We start from the raw sequence: 20344 nt of genomic DNA, 5'->3' as shown, positions 1-20344 counted from the left end.
AAAAGACCAAAAAAGTCCTTATGCTCTATTTAATAAGGACTAGGCCATTATGTAAATAACTGTGTACAAACAAAGTTGAAACAAAATTAATTGGAGAAAATTTTGAAGTGAAGGCAGTAAGAGTAAGGGAGAATGAGAGAAGCTTCTTGCAGAACTTGAGACCTTAACTAATATTTGAAAGAATCCAGGAGACCTCTTATGAGGAAGGAGAGATTTTTAGGCAAAAATGTCTGGCTTCAGGATTTAATTGTGATGTTTGAAGAGTGGTGAAGCAGATAGATCTCAAAATCTATGGAAGAGAGTAAAATGAAAAACATAGACTGTAAAAGTAATAAATGGCAGGCTTTGAAGGGCTTTGAGAGCCAAATGGAGGTTTTTAAATTTGATATTGGAAGCAACAAAATGGAGATAATCAAAACAAAATAATAACAACAACAAAAACAACCTATTTGTTTTTCTTGCCACTAAATCCTCTCTTGTGGATCTGGGAAAAACAAATGCCACAGTGTTTCATGACTAGTCCACTTCTAAGTAAGTCCCAGCCTTCCTCAAATCATATATGCAAGTGATGATAACCTTAATGGACTATGAGATAATAGCCAGATTATGAGCATATGTGTAACAAAAACAAGCAAAATTAATGAACTATGCATTAATGAAATATGCATATACTATTACAAGAAGAATAGATGTGCAAAAGTTAAAAAAATGAATAAAATGGAATCATGCATTGATGTATGTCAAAGACTCTGGAATTACATTAATGATTACAACTCATGGGTAAGCATTAGACTATTAGCTGGGTCTGTGTATAGGTAATTATTCAATTTCTTCTTTGATATAGGGAGTTATGTAACTTATAGATAATTCTTACTTTTTTGTGACATACTGATCATTCCACCCCCAAATCAGTATCAGTTAGTGGAATTTTTAGTCACAATACTTATCAAAACTATTATCTTGTCTTCCTAAACATGAACTTATAAAAGTACCAACTTTCTAGAAATTAGTCCTATATGAAACATTCATGTGATATCTATTATGTCTCTGGCAATGTGTTAAGAATGGGTATACAAATAAATGTAAAAGATAATTCCCAATCTTGAGAATCACAATATAATGAGGATTCAGGAGATGGAATATTATAAAAATCTATGTAAAATAAGATGTATAAAGGATAAACAAGAAATAATAATTAGAGTATACAAGCACTCTATTCCATGGGATATTGGGAAAGAATTCTTATAGAAATGGAATATAAATTGAACTCAATGGAAACCAGGAAATTCAAGAGGTAGAGGAGAGCAAGTACTCTAGGTCTGAGATATGGTCTTCAAAAATGTGTCAATGAGATAGAGTATCTTGGGTCAAGAACAATATCAAGCCCATGTTACAGGCTCATACTGTGTGTGAGTATAAATGTGGTATAAAAAGAATGAGGAGTGATGGGGGGGCAGTAAAGTTTATTGAATAATAGGGGAAGTTACGTGGTAAGACCTGTGATGAGAGCATGCACCTGAGAAGCAGCAGTGTCAGTAGATAGAAGAGGGCATCTATGAGAGAAGTTAAGAAACTAAAATTGAGAAAATGTGATAACAGATTACACATAGGGAATGAGAAAGAGTGAGGAGTCAACGATGACATATAAGTTGTATACTACAACATGTGCCATTGTCTCAATAATAAAACACCCCAAGAGATAGGCACTTGTGTCATTTCACAATATAATCTCGCTTATTGGTTTGTGTTTCCTCATGCATCATTTTATGGGCCTTCTGTTTTCTTTACCAGTCATCTAAAATTAACTGAACTAAAGTTCAAAGTGAACTTCACATATAATATTTCCTTTCCATCTAGTGGAAGTCAAATTTTCAGCCATAAAATATTCAATCTATATTCTAGCTCTCTAGTTGTTACAAATAGTTTTCACTTCTTCAAATATCACAATAGTTGTGGTGTCCTGCTGGATAGGGAATGTGTATACCTATTAGTCTTCTCTGGCTTTTAATATATGCTGAAATCATAATTGGCTACTGCTACTTCCCATTTCTGGCAAATATTATTCAACTTGGCACTGGCTACACTATATCAGTGGATAGTTATTATTCCAAACTTGTAACTTGGCTCTCTATCCACAGTCTTTGAATTTCTCAATGACTTCTTGTTTTAATGTAACACCACCTTGTAAATGGGATAACTGGTTTCTCTATCATTCAGAATTCTGCTGGAAAATGCATTTAGTTTCATATGACCAATATTCTCTTGGCACATGGTTGCTTCCAATATCTTCAAACTACCTTTTTTTTCAGGATAAAAGTCATGTTTGGTTTAATATGTGCCAAAATAATTGTTTGTGTAAAACAAATGACTTGGAAACTTATCTCTGGAAACTTGTACCTATTTGTCTGTTTGTCTTTGTATTTCTTGTCTTTCTGCTTCTATGTCTCTTAAATTATATGTATTCCAGTAAATTACACAATGGATTAGCAATAGCAAAAGATCCATTAACAAACTTTTTATGTAAACTATATATTCCAGAAAAGACTCTTTAAGTCTTAAATATTCTTTGGACATGACCCAATTGGAAGTGCATCTCACTCCTTTGAGTTTATTTTCACAATTTGTTGGAATATCATATGACCCACATACTTCATTGAGGATCTAAAAATTGGTACCTGACTATGGAAATCATTTTCTATTAGCCAATTCAATACTTTCAATACAATTCAATTCTTTTTTGTTCTTCCATGATCTTCCTAAAGATAATGATGTTGACAAGGTATACACCAACAGTTAGAGATAGTACATGTCAACAATTACTTTCTCCTTTAGTCTTAGGAAAGTAATATGTGTCTCCAAGATATCTTGAGTAATGTGCTCAAACTGGTTATGTCCAGCTGGGTAGATGAAGGCACCTATCTTCTCTTTTTCCTTTGTCATTGGGATCTGGGAAGAGTGGCAGGTCCTTCCAATACTGAAAATCAATTTCTGCCTATCAGACAATTAGGGGTATCTTGAAACATTAGCAATATATATACATATTCATGTATATACAACATTCTTTATAATATAAATATTTTTAAAAATCATCTATTCAGAAATGACTAGTTACTAAAATTATTCTAAAGACCCCTCAGAATCAAAATTTAAATTCTTAGCTCATTAAATTCTCCAAAGGTTGCACATAATTCAACCAGTTTTATTGAAATCCATTTATCATCATCATCATCTATGTGACAATTTACAAAGCCAAAATAGAAGAAAAAGCTGTTTTTTTAAAAAATATGAGCTCATTCAATAACATTTATTCAGTATATTTATAGGAGAAAGGTAACAGAATATAACAGAAGTTAAAAGCCAGTACATTAAACAGGTTAAGTGTTACAGAAGAGTTTTGAATACCTTTATATATGAACTTAAAACAATAAAATTATATCTTAAACAAAACAATCAGCAAAATACAGTAAGATGTAGAGGCTTTCATTAAAAAAAAAGATTCTGAAAAAGCTTCAAATTTCACCTCCAGAACCTTTAAAGTTCCTTTTTCTAAAATTCAGATCGCTATTGTCAGCACTGTGGGGTCTCTCATAGCAAGGGAGATCATGACTTTGAGAAATCTCAAACTGGATGAATCTTAGAGACTGGGCAGGCCCAGTTGGTAAAATTTTATAGGGGGATGGATTTTTCCCCTGAATGTCAGGCAAGGTAATTGAAAGGATCAGTGGTAGAAAGAAAAAGCATTCTAAATCTGAAAGCTGTTTGAAATAGGTAATGCACTTCTCTTTCCTAGAATATGCCATGATTGTATTCAACTTCCTGTTCAGAAGACTAACTTCCTTCTTCTCATCTCCCCCCACCAAGTAAAATGCTAGTTTCCCCATAGGGAGTTAGGAGGCTAATCATTGACTAAGCAAAAAAGACATTTTGTTTTATTTTGTTTTGTTTTTTACCATCTGCCCTGAGGAGGGGCTACAAGAACTCCTAGTTTCTTGGGGGGGGGCAGCAATCAGTCCAGCAGGGGCAGCAACAGTGATCAGGATTGGGTTGGGGCAGAGGCAGATTTAGGAGTGAAGTTGGAAGTCAGGAGGAGGATTTCTGGGGGCTGGAAGCTGGGGGTGGATGATGGATCTGGGTTGAGAAGGTCAGGAGGAAACAGGCAGTATCAGCAATGCCAGAGTTAGCAGCAAGGAACAAGGAATGAAGGAAGAATTAGGAAAAGACTCAAGCACTTGGGAGAGAGAAGTGGTTTATCTCTTCTTTGCCAAGAGTTCCTTGGCTAAAAATAGCCTGACCAGTAGAGAGTGCAAGCAATTGGGCTAAAAGTAGGAAAAGAAAAATGCAGCTGCTCCAGAGAGTTGGAGTTTGCAGGGTTGGGTGCGGTGGGCAAAAAGCCTTGGCAGGAGAAATGTGGCTTAAAAAAAATTTATCTAGGGTATCTTAAAAAATTGAGAGGTTGTTCTCCATCTAGTGGTTATCATCAAATTTAAAAATTAAATTTAAATCTCAATAATAAAAATATTATATTTTGAGATTTATTAATGATCATGAGAAATAAAGGAATAAAGAGGATACAAAATAAAAAAGCCACATGCCCATGGCTGATCAGCTAATTCAAACACTGGCCTTAACACCACCAAGCTCTGGACTGGAAGTAAAGAGATGGGACCTTCCACATCCCTGCCTACTATCCCTTATTTACAGGAAGTATATAATGACAGGAAGTCAGTTGGCTCCTGGGAAATATAGTTCTTTTTTAGGGTAACAAATTTTCAATTATACAGTCCCTTATATAAATTAACCTTCAAGAAATGATAATATATATCCATTGCCCTACTCATATCTTCACAATGTTGATGCAAAATTCTAAATCATATATAACCACAAAAAAGAGCAATACCTCAAATGATCAAACATATTGATGACTTCCAACAATGAAATATGTAACTCTGATAATGGTTTCAACCACAGCACAATTTTCGACAGATTGTGGAACATATCTTGTAGGTGAGGTTCTCTTATACAGATAAATACTAATCATATAACAAAAATTGTAATAAGTAATACTTAAAATAAACTGAAAGAATAAGAATTCAGGAAATTCTGCTTGAGGAAATTAAAAATGAATTTTAAAAATCCGCAAGCCTGGCTCTCTATCCACTGAGTTACCTAGCTATTTCAAAGGTAGTAAAACTGAAAGTCAGGAAGATTAAATTGTCCAAAATAATATAAGCAAAAAGTTTTGAAATAAAATTGAACCCTGTTTCTCCTACCATAAGTACAATGATTTCTTCCATTATAACAAAAGTATGAATGACAATATTGAAAAAACTCTGATGAGCAAAATCAGTTTTCATCAAAAGGGTTCAATCAACCCAGTAAGATAGAAGTCTTAAGATATCTATTATAAGTGTAGGGTGGTAGTGTACAGTTGAGGGCTTAAGGAGAGAGGAAAAATAATTTGAATCTATCTTGGAAAGAATGAGATGAAAAACTAACAAGATACTAGAATAATGAATTTGGAGTCAGATAACTTGGATTCAAATCATGAAGATCACTTATTTGTATCACTTTGGACAACTCACGACCTTTGGAACTGTTTTTTCATGTGTAAAATGAAAGGTTGGTACCAGCTGGCTTCTAAAATGCCTTCTGGCTTTCAGACTCTGATCCTACGTGACCTTGTGATTAAGCAGGATTGAGGACACACCTGGAGCTATGCCCCATAAATTTTTAGTGGGTGAAATAAAATTCAGTTTTATAACTCTCTCCAGCAAGATTCAGCAGCCCAGGATTTGAAGATGAGAAGTGCTGATAGCAATGTGGCACAGTGCAAATCCAGCTCATCTTTCTTTATGACGGCAACATATACTTCCAGAGCTCACAGCTCCCCCATGATGTTTGGCATTACACGTAGTGTCTGGCACATAGCGGGAACTTAATAAATATTAGCTGCCTTGCTTTTGACATTTGGCAACTTCCATCACTTTACCATAAAATGAGCCTACTCACTCAATAAATATTTCTTCAATGCTTTATTCTATGCATGTGGGTCAGAAAGAAAAGAGTAAACATTGTTTCTGCTCTTAGGGAGCTTACACTCTAATTATTGGGAGAAACAACATGCCAACTTATTATATTTAATTGTTTTTTAGTCATGATTGACTCTGTGACCATGTTTGGGATTTTTCTTAGCAGAGAAACAATAGTTTGCTCTTTCCTTCTTTGATTCATTTTACAGATGGGGAAAGTAAGACAAATAGACTCAAATGACTTGCCTAGAGTCACAAAGCTATTAAATGTCTAAAGTCAAATTTCAACTCAGGTCTTGTGCTCTATCTGATGCACCACTTTTCTGTTATTTAGTCTTTTTTTCAGTCATGTCAACCTCCCTCTTAACCCTTTTAGGATTTTCTTGTCAATGATGCTTTAATGGTCATTTTCTTCTCCAGTTCACTTTCCAAAGGAGAAAACTTAGGTAAATCGAGTAAGTGACTTGATAATGATACACAACTAATAATGATCTGAGGCCAGATTTGAAATCAGGATAATGATTATTCCTGAGTCCAGGCCAGGCTCTCATCTTCTGCATCTACTACTATTTCTTATCATGCATACAACCATCTACAAACAAGCTAGATATAGGATATATTGGAAATAATAGACAAAGGGAAGCCACTTAGAATTAAGGGGACTCAGGAAAGTTTACCTCTAGATTTTATAGTGGAAAAAATCCCAAAGAGAAAGATCATTTCATTCAATTTCTTCATCTGAGGAAACTAAGATCTGGGGATGTGAAGAGATGTGAATATAACCTCAAGGGTTAAGGGGAGGCTAGATCTGGTGTGAAGAAGATCTATGTCTGAAGTCTGACTCTACTAATTACTGTCTTTGTGATCTCAGGTCCATAATTGAAGTTTGCTGAGTCTGTTTTGTCCTCTGAAGAATGAGAGATTTACACTGGATGATCTCTTCAAAACCCCTTCCATTCCTAAACTTTGCTCATATAATAAAGTAGTGGTGTTAACATTCTAACTCATCTTATTTGATTAAAAAAAATCTATTTGTCTTTTTACTCCCTGCCTCCAAATCATTCTCATATTGTTTGTCAATGTCTCCAAATGCTTCCTGTAGGTACTAGAGCAGAGCAATTGGCTCTTTAAATGGTGTATTCAAATTTATGGAAATTGAAAAGTATTTTACATTTATATAGCATTTTCCACTTTACAGAGCACTTTTCTACACATTATCTCATTTAAGTCTTGGAATAAATATTTGAGGTAGGCAGTACATATATTGTAATGTAAATTTTGTAACGATGAGAATTTTAGGGGTTAGAGATTGCCTACAGTTGCTTAAGTACTAAGTAATAAAACTAAGAAAAATAAATAAATGAGTGAGAAATTATGATATACTTAATATGTGCCAAGGGCTATGCTAAGAACTATGGACACAAATAAAAAACAAATACAATTCCTATCCTCAATGAGCTTATGACTATAGTATAGTCTATAGTCTATATAGACTATATATATATACATATATATATATATGTATATATATATATATATATAGACTCTAGATAGACTATATAGACTATAATAGAGAGTGATAGAATTTGCCTTTGGTTCCAGAATGTTATGAGGGTAGTAAGCAGTGTCACAGTCAAATAGATTGACATAGTAAGAGTGCCAGGGTTGATTTAGATTTTGATGACGACTTCTGCCTTTCACTACAATATTCTTTTCTCCACAGCACACAAGATATCTCATTAGTGTACTTGTCCAGTCTTTGACCTTGTTAAAATCTTGGGGATAAAAAAAAAACAGCAAAAGGCTGTCTCTAATCTGGAAAAAGTACACTGTCTAATGAGGAAGACAACATGAGAAGAACTATCTACAAACAGGACCCGATGCTCAGTACCATGATCCCTGCTCTTCTCTTGCTGAATGATTTGCCTGCTTGCCAGATCTGACCATTGGATTGTGGTACCTATTTGCTTCTCTTCAATTCTCATGTTCTTTTCTTTCTGAGCTACTACATGGTCCTCACTGTATGAGCAAATGATAAAGGACTCACACATGTCTATTTAAACTTAGAGGCAGGCGGAGAACCTTGCAATGGGAGCTTGAGCCTGATTACAGCAATAGTAAAGGCTTAGGGTTTCTTATAGGTAAATTAAACACTCACATTAATATAAAAAATGGTTATGGAGAATTGCAGAAGTAATGACCACAAGGACAAGAAGGGAAAAAATTTTTTTTGAATGGTAAAATCCAAAGAAACACTTTTAAGGAGATAGTAGCAAGGAGAATAAAGGCAGAGAGAGAAATTGCAATGGTACTGTGGCTGGAAACAGTATTTACCCACTTCATCTTCTTGTGTGATGTCAATATATACATTCAGAGCTCAGCCTTCTCCCAGGAAGCATTTGGAAATCTACCTGACTTTTCCCAAGAATAAATATTCTATATGCAAAAAGTTAATCATAATTATCTTATAGCATAAAATAAGAAGTATAATGGATATTCATTGATTAGGGAAATACTGATACAAATTGTAGGATATAATTGTTAAGGAATATTATTATGATATAAGAGGAAAAATATAAAGAATTCAGAGATACACACCTAGTTGTATGTGGATAGAAGTAGAGGAAAGAAAAAAATAAGAGAAAGATATGCACTATGTATAAAAATAATGAAAACTCTAAATGGAAGCTAAGCACAGATTAATGAGCAGAACTAATCTTGGACCTGAAGGACACATAATTTTTAAAAATCTCCTTTCTAAGTATACAGGTAGAATAGACTATAGATGCACACTTTTTTCTGTTTTCTTTAATTTTAATGTCTTATTATAAGGGAGGAGTCAATATTAGGGGTTATTAGGGAATGCTTGGTATAAAGTTAAAGATCTTCAATAAAACTTTCAATCTATCAATCAAGAGGTAGTCAGTAGTATCAAATGAAGAAGAAAGAACTAGTGATTTAAATATAGAAGGTCCTAACTTAATCAGATGAGTAGAGTGCATAGACTACTATTTGGGTAAATTTGGTGGTGAAAACAAGCAATAAATTAACACAGTAGCTAATGATGCCATCATGATCAAGCAAATTTTTTTTAAACTTTCAAGTAAAGGGAATTCTACAGGGACTTCTTTAACTATCCTATACCTTCTCTATAATATCAGCATTAGTCCCCATCATTGGTAAGATGCCAGTTTAACACTGATTGTTTTCAATGCTTCAAAGAATCTAATTTACATTTATATTGAAAGAAAAAACTTTCACTTTGGGTTCCTACCTAGTGCTTTGTAACTTTGCTTTAAAGTATTTAGTGACTATGTATTTAGGTGCTCCTATTTACCACAGAATACAATACATGCTGGAGAACTAAAATGAGTTTATTTTTATGAGGTTGCTGGCCAATTTTAAAATAATAAGTGTCATTTATATACAAGAGTTTTTATCCCTTTTCTCTTGAGCTCTAAATGCAATGCTGCTTTCTCTGAAAGATTTAGTTACCTCTTTAAATAATAAAAAAATGAACAAACAAAAAGTCTACCTTCTGTCTTAGAATAAACACTGTTTATTTGTTTATTGGTTTCAAAACAGAAGAGCTAGGCAATGAAGGTTAAGGGACTTGCCCAGGATTACACAGGAGGTGTCCTAGTTCAGATTTGAACCCCTCACCTCATGTCTCTAGGCCAGGCTTTGAGTTTATTGATTCATCCAGCTACCCTCCCCCTCCCAAATTCTTTACTTGTAACCAAAATCCCAGTGTGGAAAAGAGGCAGTAGACATTTATTTCTTTTTCCTCAGGTATGCAACTATAAATTACCCATGTGTGAATACTCTGTCCTTTGTTTCCCTCAAGAAATATGATTTGCCTATATCCAGGGACATAATTATAATTTTAGATACTATCTTATTTGAAAATGCTTCAGCTCCACTTGGAAGTCTCCTCTCCTTTGATTCAGTTAGTTATGACAATGTGTGGACTCAGCAGTGGTAACTTTTGTTCTATTATTTTTTTCTTTGCTAATTGGTTTGTTGGTTTTCTGGGAGCAGTGTCATGTATGTTTTATGCTTGGGCTATGGACTGAGACCTTCTTGTATTAGATTATGAGAGAGGAGAAAGATGAGGAGGAGGATGCTAGAATTCTCCAGAGTGCCTGCTTCCTCTGCCAAGAGGCATAGGAGCTATTCAACAGCATTCATGTAGTCAGAAATCATATAATAATTGATTAACACTAACTATGGCTGCACTCAAAGTGATGAAAACCTTATTTAACGATACTGATAGAATTAGAGGGAAGACTATGTAACATATTCTTTATACCTCATTATGAGTTCTATAACCATTTTTGGATCCCAGTTAACATAAGATTCCTGTATACATCCCTGGGACATGGTGTCTTGAGGAAGAAAACCATTCACAAATCAATAACCAAAAATATCTGTCCCCTAGTACAATTTGTAAAAGCCTATGCACCCAAATAGACCATGGACATGAAAAATGACTATTCTATAATATTTTTTTTTACTTTTTGGGGAGGGAAAATTATTTAATTAAATAATTTAAAATATTTTTTTCTGTGGTTAGTTGATCATCCTTCCCCTCCTCCTGCTCCCTCCCATAGCTGACACAAAATTCCACTTGGTTTTACGTGTGTCATTTATCAAGACCTATTTCCATATGATTGATATTTGCACTAGGGTGACTATTTAGAGTCTACATTCCCAATCATATCCCCATCAACACACCACAATATTTTTTAAAGTCATGTATCGTATGATTGTACACGTTCTGTGATAGAAGAAACCACTATATTTCAAATCATTTCATCTTGAGATAGCTCTAGTTGTTAAGAAGGTTCTCTCATCCTGGATCCTCATTATATTTTGTTGTTATTCTTCAGTTGTTGCAGTGATATCTAATTTTGGTGATTCCATTTGGGTTTTTCTTAGCAAAGATGGTAGCATCACTCCCACCCCCCACTGTATTATATCCAAATATAGCCCATTGGTGATCATATCCTTTACTCTTAATTTTTACCTCTGGAACCAAAGGGCAGGGAAAGCATTTCTCTTTGTAACATGATGTTATCCCAAAGTCTTCTTTTTCTTTTTTTTTAAATGTAAAACATCCTCATATACTGGCAACTGACAGGAAGAAGTTCTTTGGTACCAATCTCTCTGCTGAGCATTTATTTAGTGGATACTATTGTAAAACTAATAAATGGTGAGTTATAAAAATATAGGTAAACAAAACTGTTCAGATACTTTTGACAGATGTAAACAAAAGCATCTTCAGTGATGAAGTGAAGATCAAATTCGGGGCCAGGTGCAAGGATGCTAAAGAGTCTCCTATTATAAACATAAAATATTTATTGAAAAATATAAGGATAAATAAAATATTTCTTATTCTAAGGGATTCTAAATCCACCCAAATAAACTCCCTTGTTCCACAAGGAACTACTTCTCCTGTGTTTCACAGGCTACACTACTCCTTCCTCATCTGACTAACCTAAATTTATACTATCTAAATAAAAACTACTGCTATTATCCTTATAAATATTAACCTTGCCTTCAAATTATAAAATAGCAAAGGCTAGCTGGTTGAGTCTCAACAAGAATCAAGTTAGGACTCTGAGTCTTAACAAAGACAAGTTTTTTCTTTGGTCTTCTCAGAGTTAAACAAGCTATAAAATCCACAATAGATAGTCAATAGTGGTTCCCAAGTTGGGAAATGAAAACCCTGAGCTCCTTTAGATCTTTTCCTCAGACAGAGAGAGAGGCAAAGATGTTACCTCCTCTAGCCCTGAGAGAGGGTCTCTGAGTGTGTGTCTCTGCCAACTGCCAGAGAGAGTAATTGACACAGAAAAATGGTTATAACTATCACATTAAAAATTAACATGCTCTCTCAACTCTGCTTCAAACTCTCCTTCTTTCTCAAGCCTAAGACAACCACTTAACCTTTTATCCCTAAACTAATAAAACAATACTTATTTTCTAATATCATCCTTACACTATGTTCCAGGTTGGGTTATGTAGGAGACACAGAGGATTAAGTGCCAGGCCTACAGTCAAGAAGGCTCAACTTCCTGATTTTCAATATGGCCTCAGATACTTACTAGTTGAGTGACCCTGGAAAGGTCACTCACCCTTTTTGTTTCAGTTTCCTTATCTGTAAAGTGAGCTGCAGAATGAAATGGGAAACTACTCCAGTATCTTTGAAAGGAAAACAGAATGGAATCCTATGTAGTAAGATATAATTGAACAGGCAACAACAAAAACATGTTTCAGGTATTGTGCTAGATGTAGGGGAAACACAAATGATAAAAGGAAAAATCACTATTTTCTTAGCATTTATGTTCTTGGAAATAAATTCATATCATGGATATAAAATGAAGTCATTTCTTAAAGGAGAAAACTAAATGAAAATCAGGAAGTCAGCATAGAACTATGTCCTATTTTTTTAATTCATGCCTGTAGAATTTATTTTATAGTGTAAGAGGGAAAATAATGAGACTGACTGTAAATTAAATTAATAGTAGGGGGAAAAGATGGAAAAATAGGATATATATCAATATATTTGGATATATATATATATATATATATATATTCATATAAGTAATTTCCTTAATGTTCCATTTAGCTTGCTATTCTGTGGCAGCGATTTTGGTCCCCTTAACCAGGGTCACAGGGAAGTCCAGACAGTAACCAGCGTGGAAGAGAAGAGCCAGAAATCTACTCATACCTCAGTTTATCAAACATTTTTCTCCACCCACTAACTCTCTGAAATTATGCCTGGGGAGTCAACTGTGATCTTTCCTAAAAGACTGTGGAAATGAAGACTTTGAAAGCCTTCTATGGAGCAACCAAAGTGATAATGCCACTAAACACTCCATGATATTATATGTTTCACAATTCTTGATTTTGCTTCAATTTACTACATAGTTTTATTCATCTCTATGTAGATGGAAAACTATTTATCATCCCCATAATATTCTTTCATGTATTTGAAGACTGTAATCAAATAGAATTTTTTTTAATTTGGAAATTTTTATTTAATTAATTAATTTAGAATATTTTCCCATGGTTACAAGATTCATGTTCTTTCCCTCCTCTCCCTCCAGCCCTCTCTTGTAGTTGACATGTAATTCCACTGGTTTTTACATGTGTCAACAAATAACATTTTAACCTCATTAGATCATTGCTTATCATTAATTTATCTTTTTACCATTAACTTTCTTCATCTTATACATCTCTATAAAAATCCTTCAAATATGTACATAGTTATGTATATATGTATAAATATTTGCATAGATAGCTATATAATACATTAGATTATTTATATATAGTGTTTATATATGTGTGAATGGGGGTACATCTTACCTGTCTTTAAACGACTGACTTAGCTGATAGGGTTAGAAACAAGATGACCACAGAAAGTAAGACAAAGACAATGATTATAACATGTAGCTAAAACCTTGGTTGGTTTCCCAATGTATATAATGATCATATTGGATTAAATGACTTCTCAAATTACTCAAAGTGCTGAAATTGCTATGATCCCAATAGACTTTTAAATGCTTAACATAGTGTCTGGAGGTTCTCAAATTTTTATTCATTAATTGATATGTTTCTAGAACTAGCTCACATTCATATAGTACTTTAAAGTTTACAAGGTGTTCTGGTAACAACAACCAAGTCTGTTAACCCTCTGAATAATTAGGTTCCTGTGTTGTCATTTTATATTTGAGGAAACTCAGAAGGACTTTGAAAATCATAGTGCTCAAGAGACTTTCTAATATTACACACAAAGGACCAGAAAAGGACTTAAAACAAAATTCTATTGACACCAGAATAAGTGTTCTTTAATTTTTTTTTTTTAAAGTTTCTTGGTCTCCTCAATTATCTAGTTTAATGAGCAGAATAATAAAATCAAGTTAAAAGGAATTTTAGAGGTAATATCAAATGATCAATAAACAAATATCCATTAAGTGCCTACTGTGTGTCATTAAGAAAATTAACCAACTTTATTTAGTTTCTGACAAATTCTAGAATATATTATTCAGAGTTATATAATTTACAAGATTTTAAAGAGGGAAATGATCATCACTAAAAAACAAACAAAAAAAAACAAAGAGAAAACCAAAAATAATCACAAAAATATGAAATTCCCTTACTCTCAAAGAAATTATGTATATAATAGCCATCTATTTCATGATACCTGTTTTATTGTACATTCACATATCTTGTGCTTGGAAACCTTCAAGGAGACAAAAACATTCATTGTTTCAAGTTGGATAATTCGGTTCTCCAATGCTGCCTACCTCTTTATATAGCAGCAACAAACCTATCCTATTTACTTTTACTCTTTTTTCTTAGTTTTGTTCTTCCGGACCAAAGAGAAAAATTCTGGTATACATTTTATATATCATCCTTTCTAATTCTTTTCTCCAGGCAAAACATCCTCAGCTTCTCTTATCATTTCTTAGATGGCATATTCACTAATCCATTTATCATTTTGAATTGCCTTCCTTTAGATATACCCCATATTAATAATGTGGTTCCTAAAATATATAAAAAGCTGAATACACTTTTATAGATGTGATCCTATCAAAGCATAACACAGTGGAATTTGTTGCTGTTTAGAGTATATATCCCTGAGATAACATTATCTTTCCTAGTTGATATGTATCTCAGTGTTAACTTTTTTGAAGATTACCATATCTTTGAAATACAAACTCTTGGGTGGCCATGCTCTCCATTTTTTATACTTTGGCATGTTTTTTAATCAAAATACAGAATTTTAAATATATTGCAATTGTAACAAGTAAAATACTCCAGAGGTGGTATATGTTGGATTTTAATATTAATTTATTAAAAGGCAATTCAAGGAAATCTAAATCAATGTCCAAAAGATACCCAAATACAAGAGTTGGGACAAAAAGTAGGGACCACAATCAGCTGGATAAGACAAGGAAAAAGTGGACAGAAGCAAGGGGCAAAGAGCAGGAGGCAAAATCTTCAACAGCTTGCATTGAGAGCCAAAATATATATTCTTTCTGACATCATCATCCAGTCCCTCCCCAGTGCACCTTAAGATGTTTCTGACTGATAAATAGCCACAGAGGAAGTGTCCTTAGAGACTCTAACTCCTCTCTCATTTCTTCACCTCAGGAACTTGAGTATCCTAAGGAATTTTAACAGACCTGCCACATGACTGGATTGCCTCAGTTCAAAATAGTGGCTGCCTTGCTCCCAGGTTTGTTATTTAATGGCTACTCAACTTGTCAGCTAAATCCTGTTATTCTTTAGAAAGAATTTAAGCAAGGCAGTGTCCAACCCTGTTTCATAACTTGGATGAGAAACTGTTTGGATTTTTAAAAAATTCAAGGAAAGAGCAAAGAGACAATGATTTTCCAATTCAATATTAATTTTCTACATAATTAAGTCTTATGCTATTAGGATTAGTTCTTACTTATAGCTTGCCAATGTCAACTGGGATCTTGATTCAATATCTATTGTATCATTGATACTTTTCAACTTTATATTACCAGGAAAGCCTGCTAGCTATGCATTTGAACAAATAATTGATAAAATGTTGAGCAACATAAGATCAAGGTAAGATGCCTGAGGGCTTCCATTGGAGACCTGCCCCAAGGTGACAAGAGGTTGTTAATGACTGCTTTTTGACTCCAGACATTCAATCAATCCATTTAGAAGCCACCTAAAAATGAAGTAAAAAAAGAGAATGAGTTAATTCTGGCAAGAATTATTCTTTAGGAAGCCATGATGACTTTTACTGACAATCGTTTTCCTCTTAAAAATTTGTGATTTTTAATATTTCGAATATTACATTCTAGAATTTTGCCAAAAACCAAAGTGAAGTTCCTTAAAGTTTGAAGATTGCTTTCTTCCTTCCTTTGGAAAAAGAAAGAATATCTGCCCATCTTCAAAAAGTGCTAACAATCCTCTTCTCCATGATTTAGGAATAATAGTAGGTCAGAAAGTAGTTTGTGAGGCATTTAATACTCTCAGATATATTTAGTCCAAGGCTGGAACATCAAAGACATTAAGGTAGCAAGGTATTTAAATAATTGGAAGTAAATTTGACATCAAAGCATATATTAAGACTTGAAGACATAATCACAACAATAATGTTCCCTATTTATATAGCGCTTTAATGGTAGCTAAGCAATTTAAAATAGTCTATCTTTTTTAATTGAATACCACCATAATCATGTGAAACAGGCAATAAATACATTATTCCCCCCATTTTACTGAGGAGGAAAATGAGTCTCAAAGAGTAGTGTAAATTATTTGGCCATGATCACATAGAAAATAAAGGCCAGAAATGGCACTCAAACCAAAAACCATCTTTGTATTTATAATTCAATATTTACTCCAGTGGGATAATTAGATGAATGTTTGTGAATTAAATATCTGGAGGACATCCAACCCAGTCCAGTCCCAGAAGACTCACCACAATAAATAGTCAAAGGAGTCACAAAGTTATGTGTTTTAATTTGCTGACAGGGCAGATGAGATTCCTGACCAGTAGAAGTCATGAAAATTAGGGGATATGAAATATGGGGGCAACAGTGAAACCTTGGGCCGACTGAGGCATGGAGGCTTAGCCTGCCTGTGAATCTAGCTAGGCTCTCTCCCATTCCATAGGGCTTGTGAAAGGGCATCTCTCTCTTTCTCTTTCAGCCACGGGGCTTATTTATTTAGTCATCTCTGGCAGGTACCATGCCAGGCTGGAGTCTGTGATCTGATGGAACAGAATTAACTCAGCTATGGACTTACTTTAATGAGAAAGGCTGGAAACTTTATTTCTCTCTTTCTTTTCACTAATAAATACTTATACATTTAGTATTACATCTCCAAGATTAATTTTTCTTCATAAAAACATCAACAATAGAACTGATTTCATTCATTCATACCTAAATAGCTACCAGTCACCTTTTTTTTCCCCAAGGTTATTCAAACTAGAAATCAAACAGGATCATTCATATTAAAATGAAAAGGAAATGGTCATAAAAAAGTAAGAAAAAATAAAGAAGCATCAAGATTAACAAATTATTGCTATTAAATAGGATAAGCAATCTTAAATTGATCTTAGTCAAAAGATCAAGAAGCAATATTCAGAAAATAAACAATGACCTTTAAAAAATTGTCTGGTTGTTACTGATTCTTCTACAGGGTACTGCAAACTTCCTGAAGTTAGAAGAATATTGAGAAAACTAGAAAAAAATAAGCAAAACAAAATACTGCAAATTGTTGCTAAAATAAAGAAATTCTTATCAGGGATAAGATAATACAAAGATTGAACTGGTAAGTATTACCTCAAAGGTTTTTTTTTTTAACTGTTAAAATTTCTCTGTCCATCAAAATATACACAATAGAAGAAGTCCAGATCATCCTGGAGGATCTGATCCATTTATCAGACTACCAAAATTTTATGAAAAAAGTGTTTTGAGTATTTTTGTTTCTATTTAATGTAGAAGTTATCTTCATTGGGATAATGAAGAACTTTGATATATTAACATAATGAGAAAAAATGATTCTGGTTAGAGACATTATCAACTGGAAATGTAATACTACAACATGGCCTTGCAACATACTGCATATTATCTGCAGATATATATCTAAGAGATTAGATAAACATGCTTCGATGGCTTGGGAACTTTCCTAATTTAAACTCCATTGAAAGCCTTTAGGCTATCATCAAAACAAGTCCTAGAAAACAGACTATTCAACAAAATCAAACAATGAACAAATGTGAAATGTATTTTTATGTAGAAGAATTATGGAAAATATGTCAATATGTTGTGAACTTAATGGAAATTTGTGCAGCATAAATTATTATAGTAAAAAGATTATCTTTCACATTAACAGATTTTTAAAGGTATTAAAAGTTATAACATTTATTGAATATGTCAATACATCTCATTTTTCTTTGTTCTAGTTAATTTGAACATGACTATATTCAATAAGCATTGAGTATCAAGAATTTTATATATTATACAGAAAAATATATGTGATATGAATAATTTCAGAAATCTCAACATGGGTCAAAAGACAGTCCTCATCTGGGAAACAGGGAGAATGATTTAAAAGAAGGAAAAGAGAGTTCATGTCATCTGAAGATCATGCTATTCTATTACTTGAGTGAATATGAAGAACTATTAATAAAAATATGGGAGGATCATAACTTACTGATCAGAAAATTGAGAGTCATAGAATCCTGGGAAAGTTTATGAAGCTTAAATGTGAGGGGAACCATAATGTTGATCTTTATCCTAAGGTGCCAAAAAGGAGTACAGATTAACATTAAATTTCCACATTCTTACCATTCTCTAATTTTGTTTCCTCTTATACTGAGCCTTGAAGATACTCCATGATTATTTTCTAGTTGTTATCAACTTCTTTGTTCTTTCCAAACAAAATTATGGTACTTTGGTACAGTGGAATAATATTGATCTTTGTCTGTTTCATCAAAACTGATGTTCCTGAGTTTAAATGGGGTGTTTGCTCCTAGCCAACTGTTGTTAATGTGTGATCCTAGTAGAATGGAAGAGGTCTTGCTCAGTTCTACTGATAGTCACCCCAACCAATTTACTGTTTTATATAAAGAAATCACATCAGATTGGAAATCATTTTTATGCATTTTCATTGTTTTTCATGATTGAAGGATTCAGAATTTAAGAAGCACCCTTATAATAATGAACCTTTTTCTTTTGTTAGGCCATTCTTGAAGATAATATATATGGTCTAACATTGAGATAATGCTTCAATTTGATCCTGCATTGCAGAATCTGCCAAAAATTATACTTGATTAGCATTTTCCTATAGAATAAATTCTAAACCATAATGAAATATCAAAAGACTATTTTTATATTTGACCATGTTAGAATTAAAAGATCTCCTGTTAATCTTCATTACATTAATTATACAACTGTTTTCCCCAGGTTTATATATTCTTATTGAAATTCGCAGAAATATTAATATCATAGAATCATAGATTTAAGATAAGAAGTACACTAAAGGGTCATCAAGTTTAAATCTTTCATTTTACTGAGTAAATTAGGAAACAGAACATTTGAAGACTTTGTCATTAAAGTGGTAGACATAAGTGCTCGAATTTGAACTTAGGCTCTTTAACATCAAATTCATTATACTTCCAGGCTAACACACTAACACAATTTTGTTCAGAAAGAACACACAAGAGGTTGATACACAACAAGAAAATAGTCATGGAGTTTCTGCAAGGATCAGTTTGGAGGAAACACAATTAGATAATGTTAAGAAAATGCAAAATAAATATTAATCTCTCCCCCTTTTGCAATCCCATTACAAACTTCTGATTTTAGAGAAGAAAAAAGTTTGATTTCTAGACATTCAAACTTGCTCCTCTCCTATTGCTGAAGGAAGGTGGAGACAAGTTCTTTGTTTATTTGTAAATGAGTCTCTTGAGTGGTGAAGCAATTAAATAAGCAGGGCAGAACCAGGTGGAGAAGAATGCACATGTGCTGTGTGATCATTCTAAATGTCCTGTAGTGGTGAATCCAAGTGTCTAGAAGATCCATTTCTTATCCATAGTAAGTTTGTAGTCCTCCAATCAAAGGGTCTTAGGAAATGGACATCAAGGAGAAGAAATCACTGTCTTTCCTTGGAACCCTTGACTGAGGTGGCACCTTATCTGGCTTGGGGGCTAGTATATCCAATGCAGAGAGATGGTGGCTAAGAGAGTGATCAGCCACAAGTGACTTGCTTTTTCCTTTCTCTGTATCATTTTTTGTTTAATAAATAATTATAAATTAAGATACAGTTTCCAAAGAATTTTAATCTTATCAGAATAGTCTTTCACCAAACCTTTAATAAATGTTTACTGTGTTCCGGCTATTGTGCTAATTGATAGGCATACAAAGAATAGTAAAAACCAGTCCTTGCCTCTGTGAGCTTGCAGTCTAATTGGAGCCATTAATAATTAGGAACATAAGGGCTCAGTATATCATGCATCAGTGCTGGAGGTGGGAAGTCTTGGGTTCAAATTTGGCTGCATACACTTCCTGGATTTTTCACCCTAGGCTCTAGGGAAGTCACTTAACTTAAATTGCTTGGTCCTTACTTCTCTTCTCCCTTGGGACTGATTCTTTGTATGAACAAAAAAAAAATAGTTACATACAAAACACACTAGAAAAAAGGTAATCTAAGAGGGGAAGGGACAAAAGTAATCAAGAAAGAGTTCCTGCAAAAGTAGAATTTGAGATGAATTTTAAAGAAAGACAGAAAATAAACTCTTCAACTTGAGAGTGCAGAGCATT

The sequence above is a fragment of the Monodelphis domestica genome, chromosome 1, assembly GCF_027887165.1.
Source record: "Monodelphis domestica isolate mMonDom1 chromosome 1, mMonDom1.pri, whole genome shotgun sequence".
NCBI lineage: Eukaryota > Metazoa > Chordata > Mammalia > Didelphimorphia > Didelphidae > Monodelphis > Monodelphis domestica.
This window is presented reverse-complemented; position numbering follows the sequence as displayed.